At 36.7% G+C, this 9,490-nt stretch overlaps 1 long non-coding RNA gene across 1 annotated transcript; it reads left to right on the top strand.

The window, feature by feature from the left end:
• The first annotated feature begins 1,799 nt into the window (after nt 1-1,799).
• On the top strand, nt 1,800-2,346 carry LOC113326069. The gene is made up of 2 exons (XR_003348273.1): nt 1,800-1,876; nt 2,139-2,346. It is a non-coding gene; the product is annotated as an uncharacterized LOC113326069 (long non-coding RNA).
• Nucleotides 2,347-9,490: the final 7,144 nt, after the last annotated feature.

The following is a 9,490-nucleotide window of genomic DNA, read 5'->3' as shown; positions in this document are numbered from 1 at the left end:
AAATTTGCAGAGGTGCCATTTCTGCTGCTGCAAAACTGAAGAACACGAAGAACGGACCTGCACCAGCAGTCGTTTTTAAACAGTGACAGCAACTCATTCTGTGGGTCGCAGTTTACAGGCAGACTTAAAAACGCAACAACAACAGTAGGGCTCTTTGTAACGGCTTTTGCAACCTTTAAGCGTTGCAAACCCGATTTTTATTATAATTCTCCCTTATTCATCATTTGTAACCCTTTGAGCATAAATGAAATCAACTTTTTAGCGTGTTCCCAACATGATGAGCGGCTAATTCTCTCGTAACCAAGGCAATGGATGAAGCTATTCACACATGAACAATGGGTAAATATTTCATTTTCTCTAATATTTAATTATAATTAGGGCTGAACATGGTGTCGGTTAACCGTTGGAAACCGACCGAACCAGACCAATAAGCAAGAAACCGAACCAAACCATTTAGATTTGGATTGGTTTGGTAAAAAATTTTGAAAAACCGACAGTATTGGTTTGGTTTTGGTTTGGCCTGAAAACCGAACCAAAAACCATTGGAAAACCGATAAATATAGACCGTTGATTAATATCAGATAGATTCAATCCACACCCTTCATATTTCTTAAGTTATAACCCAAGTATACATTCGTCGACCTAATTTTCACTTCACATCTTCGCCTCCTTCTTCACTCTTCAGTTCATAGAACAGAAAGTTGAGATGTCATGGTTGCGATTCTCTAAACTCTAGTAGAATCTAATCATCCCCTCCCCTCATTCTTCTTCTTCTTCTCCTTCTCCTCCTCCTTCTTTTCAGGCGAAATCTGTTCATATGAGTTTGTAATTGTAACCTGTCAGTGTTATCTAGGGTTCACTAGTAGAAGGTATCATCTTCATTCTTCAGACGAAATAAACAAGTGAACATCTAATTTCTTTTAAGAGGTATCATATTTATCATTTATGTAACTTGGGTTACTTGATTTACATGATTTATATTTAATCTAGGGTTTACTAAAATGATTTGATTTTGCATGTTTTGTTTTTTTGCAGGATTAAGTTGATTTCTTTGATTCAACTATGGAGGAATCAGGATCAACACCAGTAAGATATTTTTCCTCAAGAATTAGAAAAATAGGATTCTAAAATTTGCTTTATGCTAGGATTAAGAGTGTTATAACTGCAGGCACATGATAAGATTCGTCTCCCTTTTTTACTTGTATCTATCGTTTAGTTTTTGGTTATCCAACCTTACTCTAAGGTGTCCTTGTGTCTTAATTAGTGCTTTTGTGGTTTGTGGTCTTGACAAGGTTTATTGAAAGTATTGGACTAAAAATCACTTTTATCTGTCTTTTTTTGTCTTGATCAATTCGTCAATCTGAAAGTAATCAGGTTTTGACTAGCCAAGTGAAGCTAATTTATGAGCTTCATTTCCCTTGGTAGTTTCAGACCCTGGAATGGGTGTGGCAGTTCTGCACTTGGCAGTTGGTCCTAGTGCTTATTTCACCATTTTGAAATGTCTATCATGCTCCTAAGATTTAGAGGCTGGATCTAAACAGTCAAAATTGGGTTGGGGGATTTAAGTTGCAAGAACTGTAACTCTGTTGTATGCTATTGAGAGATAAATCTTCTACTTCTGAATTAGTTCTAGCCAAACAATTGAATTCAGTTTCTCTTTTACTTTGATTAAATTTAACAATCATCTCAGCATCATCATTAATTTCTTCCCTAATTGAATTTCAGAAAATCCTAAACAATCTTCAATTTTTTCTCTTTCAACTCACTGTATACTACTGATCGTGCATTTGTTCATTGCAGAATTTTTGGACTCTCTCTCTAAATCCATGTTCGTAAACATAACAGATGATGATGTTGAGGACTAAGGAGTACCAAGGTAATTCATCTCACCAATTGGAAGCATGTTTTCTTTGGATTTAATTTAAAGTCTTAATGTGCTAATTTAGTGCCTCTTAAACCTGTTAAGTTATTACCTGTTCAGTTAGCAAAGAAAGATACATTGTCCTCCTGATGGTGTGTTTACATGTCACGTCTTTCACTGTTAGCATTTTCATGTATTGTTTGCCATCATGATTAGTGGAAATATACGTGAATTAGATTCTAACTACCAGTTGCTTGCCATTTTCATATACATGCAGTCAGCAACCCTGGAAAGTCTGAAGCTATCAGTTGATTTTGTGGATGCATAGCTGGAAAGTGTCGATGTTGTTCAGATGTTATGGAGACTGTGGATCTTTTGAATTACTAATCTTTATCTTTTGAATTGTGTTTAAGAATGTTATGAATTTGGATTGTGTATGGAATGGGAATGTATGTAGCCTGTAGGTAGGTTTGAAAATCTTTAAACCATGTTTTTTTTTTCTTAGATTTGAACTGTCAGTTTCCTGAAACTGACATAGCAGCCGGTTAACCGATAAACCGCTGGAATAAACCGAAACCGGCTAGAACCATTAAGAAACCGAACCAATGGTTAATGGATTGGTTTGGTTCATATTTTAAGAAACCGATAGTATTGGTTTCGGTTTTGGTTTGGCTAAAAACCGAACCAAAACCGACCATGAACAGCCCTAATTATAATTCACTCAATCACTGCTTTTGTAGAGTTCTTAAAAGTTTACATAATTTTCTTCATTAGTTGTGATTCAATTAGATAGGTTATGCTTTGGTTAGATAATCTATGTTTAGGGGATACAATTAATTTTTGAGAATATGTTTGATTATTTGTGGATTAAGAAATAAAGGATTAAAAGGATAATTAGAGTTATAAAATATTTCACATCATTCATGTGTAATAGTGGATTCTAGTGTCTTGGTTATTTTCCAATCACTTGAAATCAATTTTGAGTTAAGTTTTCTATATTTTTAAGTTCTATTAAGTCTAGAATTCATTTCTTTCACAAGCCTCAACGAACTCTTTACTACAACATCATTGAAAATATCATCAATTTTTGGCGCCGCTGCCGGGGACATTTACTATACGGAGCCCAGATTTGGCTAAGGGGCACCCCAAAAAGGCATCTTATATTCGCACCCCACAGCTGGTTAGGGGGAAACCATCTTCTTCATTTGAAACTTAAAAATTGGCGGGAAAAATGTGGCAGCTCTCTGAGAATGTTTCGATCGAAATTTGAAGATGTTCTAGGTGGACTAAAGGGCTGAAACTTCATGGGTAGTTGTGATATGTCATAAAAGAGCTGGTTTAGGTGTTTGTTTCGATCAAATTTGGCTGGAAAAGCCGTGACAAGGAATCAGGGAAGCCCGTGCATGAGAAGAATAGTTCACGGGTTTTGGAAGATTTATGCGTGTTCTGCTCGTGTATGATGACTCTAGCAACACTCTGGACCGTGAAGAAGATAAATGAGGAGATTTTGCAGCTATAGAAACACGTGAGAATCTAAAACAGGGAAGAAAATATTCCTAGAATATTTTTCTTCACTGCCGAGTTTAATGAAAATTTGTGAGAGTTATGGCGTGATATTTTTCTGTTGTTGAGTATATATAGGGTGAGGGGATCATAGAGAAGTGAGACGGAGAGATTGGGAGTGAAAAAGAGCATCACAGAGCGAAAAATCAAATTTGCAGAGGTGCCATTTCTGCTGCTGGAAAACTGAAGAACACGAAGAACGGACCTGCACCAGCAGTCGTTTTTGAACAGTGACAGCAACTCATTCTGTGGGTCGCAGTTTACAGGCAGACTTAAAAACGCAACAACAACAGTAGGGATCTTTGTAACGGCTTTTGCAACCTTTAAGCGTTGCAAACCCGATTTTTATTATAATTCTCCCTTATTCATCATTTGTAACCCTTTGAGCATAAATGAAATCAACTTTTGAGCGTGTTCCCACATGATGAGCGGCTAATTCTCTCGTAACCAGGCAATGGATGAAGCTATTCACACATGAACAATGGGTAAATATTTCATTTTCTCTAATATTTAATTATAATTCACTCAATCACTGCTTTTGTAGAGTTTTAAAATTTACATAATTTTCTTCATTAGTTGTGATTCAATTAGATAGGTTATGATTTGGTTAGATAATCTATGTTTAGGGGATACAATTAATTTTTGAGAATATGTTTGATTATTTGTGGATTAAGAAATAAGGATTAAAAGGATATTAGAGTTATAAAATATTTCACATCATTCATGTGTAATAGTGGATTCTAGTGTCTTGGTTATTTCCAATCACTTGAAATCAATTTTGAGTTTGTTTTCTATATTTTTAAGTTCTATTAAGTCTAGAATTCATTTCTTTCACAAGCCTCAACGAACTCTTTACTACAACATCATTGAAATATCATCAATTTTTGGCGCCGCTGCCGGGGACATTTACTATACGGAGCCCAGATTTGGCTAAGGGGCACCCCAAAAGGCATCTTATATTCGCACCCCACAGCTGGTTAGGGGGAAACCATCTTCTTCATTTGAAACTTAAAAATGGCGGGAAAAATGTGGCAGCTCTCTGAGAATGTTTCGATCGAAATTTGAAGATGTTCTAGGTGGACTAAAGGGCTGAAACTTCATGGGTAGTTGTGATATGTCATAAAAGAGCTGGTTTAGGTGTTTGTTTCGATCAAATTTGGCTGGAAAAGCCGTGACAAGGAATCAGGAAGCCCGTGCATGAGAAGAATAGTTCACGGGTTTTGGAAGATTTATGCGTGTTCTGCTCGTGTATGATGACTCTAGCAACACTCTGGACCGTGAAGAAGATAAATGAGGAGATTTTTGCAGCTATAGAAACACGTGAGAAGCTAAACAGGGAGAAAATATTCCTAGAATATTTTTCTTCACTGCCAAGTTTAATGAAAATTTGTGAGAGTTATGGCGTGATATTTTTCTGTTGTTGAGTATATAGGGTGAGGGGATCATAGAGAAGTGAGACGGAGAGATTGGGAGTGAAAAAGAGCATCAGCAGAGCGAAAATCAAATTTGCAGAGAGGTGCCATTCTGCTGCTGCAAAACTGAAGAACACGAAGAACGACCTGCACCAGCAGTCGTTTTTGAACAGTGACAGCAACTCATTCTGTGGGTCGCAGTTTACAGGCAGACTTAAAACGCAACAACAACAGTAGGGATCTTTGTAACGGCTTTTGCAACCTTTAAGCGTTGCAAACCCGATTTTTATTATAATTCTCCCTTATTCAGCATTGTAACCCTTTGAGCATAAATGAATCAACTTTTGAGCGTGTTCCCACATGATGAGCGGCTAATTCTCTCGTAACCAAGGCAATGGATGAAGCTATTCACACATGAACAATGGTAAATATTTCATTTTCTCTCTAATATTTAATTATAATTCACTCAATCACTGCTTTTGTAGAGTTTCTTAAAAGTTTACATAATTTTTCTTCATTAGTTGTGATTCAATTAGATAGTTATGCTTTGGTTAGATAATCTATGTTTAGGGGATACAATTAATTTTTGAGAATATGTTTGATTATTTGTGGATTAAGAAATAAAGGATTAAAGGATATTAGAGTTATAAAATATTTCACATCATTCATGTGTAATAGTGGATTCTAGTGGTCTTGGTTATTTTCCAATCACTTGAAATCAATTTTGAGTTAGTTTTCATATTTTTAAGTTCTATTAAGTCTAGAATTCATTTCTTTCACAAGCCTCAACGAAACTCTTTACTACAACATCATTGAAAATATCATCAATTTTTGGCGCCGCTGCCGGGGACATTTACTATAACGGAGCCCAGATTTGGCTAAGGGGCACCCCAAAAGGCATCTTATATTCGCACCCCACAGCTGGTTAGGGGGAAACCATCTTCTTCATTTGAAACTTAAAATTGGCGGAAAAATGTGGGCAGCTCTCTGAGAATGTTTCGATCGAAATTTGAAGATGTTCTAGGGGACTAAAGGGCTGAAACTTCATGGGTAGTTTGTTATATGTCATAAAAGAGCTGGTTTAGGTGTTTGTTTCGATCAAATTTGGCTGGAAAGCCGTGACAAGAATCAGGGAAGCCCGTGCATGAGAAGAATAGTTCACGGGTTTTGGAAGATTTATGCGTGTTCTGCTCGTGTATGATGACTCTAGCAACACTCTGGACCGTGAAGAAGATAAATGAGGAGATTTTGCAGCTATAGAAACACGTGAGAAGCTAAAACAGGGAAGAAAATATTCCTAGAATATTTTCTTCACTGCCAAGTTTAATGAAAATTTGTGAGAGTTATGGCGTGATATTTTTCTGTTGTTGAGTATATATAGGGTGAGGGATCATAGAGAAGTGAGACGGAGAGATGGGAGTGAAAAGAGCATCACAGAGCGAAAATCAAATTTGCAGAGGTGCCATTTCTGCTGCTGCAAAACTGAAGAACACGAAGAACGGACCTGCACCAGCAGTCGTTTTTAACAGTGACAGCAACTCATTCTGTGGGTCGCAGTTTACAGGCAGACTTAAAAACGCAACAACAACAGTAGGGCTCTTTGTAACGGCTTTTGCAACCTTTAAGCGTTGCAAACCGATTTTATTATAATTCTCCTTATTCATCATTTGTAACCCTTTGAGCATAAATGAAATCAACTTTTGAGCGTGTTCCCACATGATGAGCGGCTAATTCTCTCGTAACCAAGGCAATGGATGAAGCTATTCACACTGAACAATGGTAAATATTTCATTTTCTCTAATATTTAATTATAATTCACTCAATCACTGCTTTTGTAGAGTTCTTAAAAGTTTACAATAATTTTCTTCATTAGTTTTGTGATTCAATTAGATAGGTTATGCTTTGGTTAGATAATCTATGTTAGGGATACAATTAATTTTTGAGAATATGTTTGGATTATTTGTGGATTAAGAAATAAAGGATTAAAAGGATAATTAGAGTTATAAATATTTCACATCATTCATGTGTAATAGTGGATTCTAGTGTCTTGGTTATTTTCCAATCACTTGAAATCAATTTTGAGTTAAGTTTTCTATATTTTTAAGTTCTATTAAGTCTAGAATTCATTTCTTTCACACAAGCCTCAACGACTCTTTACTAAACATCATTGAAAATATCATCAATTTTTGGCGCCGCTGCCGGGACATTACTATACGGAGCCCAGATTTGGCTAAGGGGCACCCCAAAAAGGCATCTTATATTCGCAACCCCCAGCTGGTTAGGGGGAAACCATCTTCTTCATTTGAAACTTAAAAATTGGCGGGAAAAATGTGGCAGCTCTCTGAGAATGTTTCGATCGAAATTTGAAGATGTTCTAGGTGGACTAAAGGGCTGAAACTTCATGGGTATTTGTGATAGTCATAAAAGCTGGTTTAGGTGTTTGGTTTCGATCAAATTTGGCTGGAAAGCCGTGACAAGGAAGCAGGGAAGCCCGTGCATGAGAAGAATAGTTCACGGGTTTTGGAAGATTTATGCGTGTTCTGCTCGTGTATGATGACTCTAGCAACACTCTGGACCGTGAAGAAGATAAATGAGGAGATTTTGCAGCTATAGAAACACGTGAGAAGCTAAAACAGGGAAGAAAATATTCCTAGAATATTTTTCTTCACTGCCGAGTTTAATGAAAATTTGTGAGAGTTATGGCGTGATATTTTTCTGTTGTTGAGTATATATAGGGTGAGGGGATCATAGAGAAGTGAGACGGAGAGATTGGGAGTGAAAAAGAGCATCACAGAGCGAAAAATCAAATTTGCAGAGGTGCCATTTCTGCTGCTGAAAACTGAAGAACACGAAGAACGGACCTGCACCAGCAGTCGTTTTTGAACAGTGACAGCAACTCATTCTGTGGGTCGCAGTTTACAGGCAGACTTAAAAACGCAACAACAACAGTAGGGCTCTTTGTAACGGCTTTTGCAACCTTTAAGCGTTGCAAACCCGATTTTTATTATAATTCTCCCTTATTCATCATTTGTAACCCTTTGAGCATAAATGAAATCAACTTTTGAGCGTGTTCCCAACATGATGAGCGGCTAATTCTCTCGTAACCAAGGCAATGGATGAAGCTATTCACACATGAACAATGGGTAAATATTTCATTTTCTCTAATATTTAATTATAATTCACTCAATCACTGCTTTTGTAGAGTTCTTAAAAGTTTACATAATTTTCTTCATTAGTTGTGATTCAATTAGATAGGTTATGCTTTGGTTAGATAATCTATGTTTAGGGGATACAATTAATTTTTGAGAATATGTTTGATTATTTGTGGATTAAGAAATAAAGGATTAAAAGGATAATTAGAGTTATAAAATATTTCACATCATTCATGTGTAATAGTGGATTCTAGTGTCTTGGTTATTTTCCAATCACTTGAAATCAATTTTGAGTTAAGTTTTCTATATTTTTAAGTTCTATTAAGTCTAGAATTCATTTCTTTCACAAGCCTCAACGAACTCTTTACTACAACATCATTGAAAATATCATCAATTTTTGGCGCCGCTGCCGGGGACATTTACTATACGGAGCCCAGATTTGGCTAAGGGGCACCCCAAAAAGGCATCTTATATTCGCACCCCACAGCTGGTTAGGGGGAAACCATCTTCTTCATTTGAAACTTAAAAATTGGCGGGAAAAATGTGGCAGCTCTCTGAGAATGTTTCGATCGAAATTTGAAGATGTTCTAGGTGGACTAAAGGGCTGAAACTTCATGGGTAGTTGTGATATGTCATAAAAGAGCTGGTTTAGGTGTTTGTTTCGATCAAATTTGGCTGGAAAAGCCGTGACAAGGAATCAGGGAAGCCCGTGCATGAGAAGAATAGTTCACGGGTTTTGGAAGATTTATGCGTGTTCTGCTCGTGTATGATGACTCTAGCAACACTCTGGACCGTGAAGAAGATAAATGAGGAGATTTTGCAGCTATAGAAACACGTGAGAAGCTAAAACAGGGAAAAATATTCCTAGAATATTTTTCTTCACTGCCAAGTTTAATGAAAATTTGTGAGAGTTATGGCGTGATATTTTTCTGTTGTTGAGTATATATAGGGTGAGGGGATCATAGAGAAGTGAGACGGAGAGATTGGGAGTGAAAAAGATCATCACAGAGCGAAAAATCAAATTTGCAGAGGTGCCATTTCTGCTGCTGCAAAACTGAAGAACACGAAGAACGGACCTGCACCAGCAGTCGTTTTTAAAGTGACAGCAACTCATTCTGTGGGTCGCAGTTTACAGGCAGACTTAAAAACGCAACAACAACAGTAGGGCTCTTTGTAACGGCTTTTGCAACCTTTAAGCGTTGCAAACCCGATTTTTATTATAATTCTCCCTTATTCATCATTTGTAACCCTTTGAGCATAAATGAAATCAACTTTTGAGCGTGTTCCCAACATGATGAGCGGCTAATTCTCTCGTAACCAAGGCAATGGATGAAGCTATTCACACATGAACAATGGGTAAATATTTCATTTTCTCTAATATTTAATTATAATTCACTCAATCACTGCTTTTGTAGAGTTCTTAAAAGTTTACATAATTTTCTTCATTAGTTGTGATTCAATTAGATAGGTTATGCTTTGGTTAGATAATCTATGTTTAGGGG

This window comes from Papaver somniferum, unplaced genomic scaffold (assembly GCF_003573695.1).
Source record: "Papaver somniferum cultivar HN1 unplaced genomic scaffold, ASM357369v1 unplaced-scaffold_10, whole genome shotgun sequence".
NCBI lineage: Eukaryota > Viridiplantae > Streptophyta > Magnoliopsida > Ranunculales > Papaveraceae > Papaver > Papaver somniferum.
Note: the sequence above shows the minus strand (reverse complement) of the source record. Positions and strands in the feature narration are given on the sequence as shown.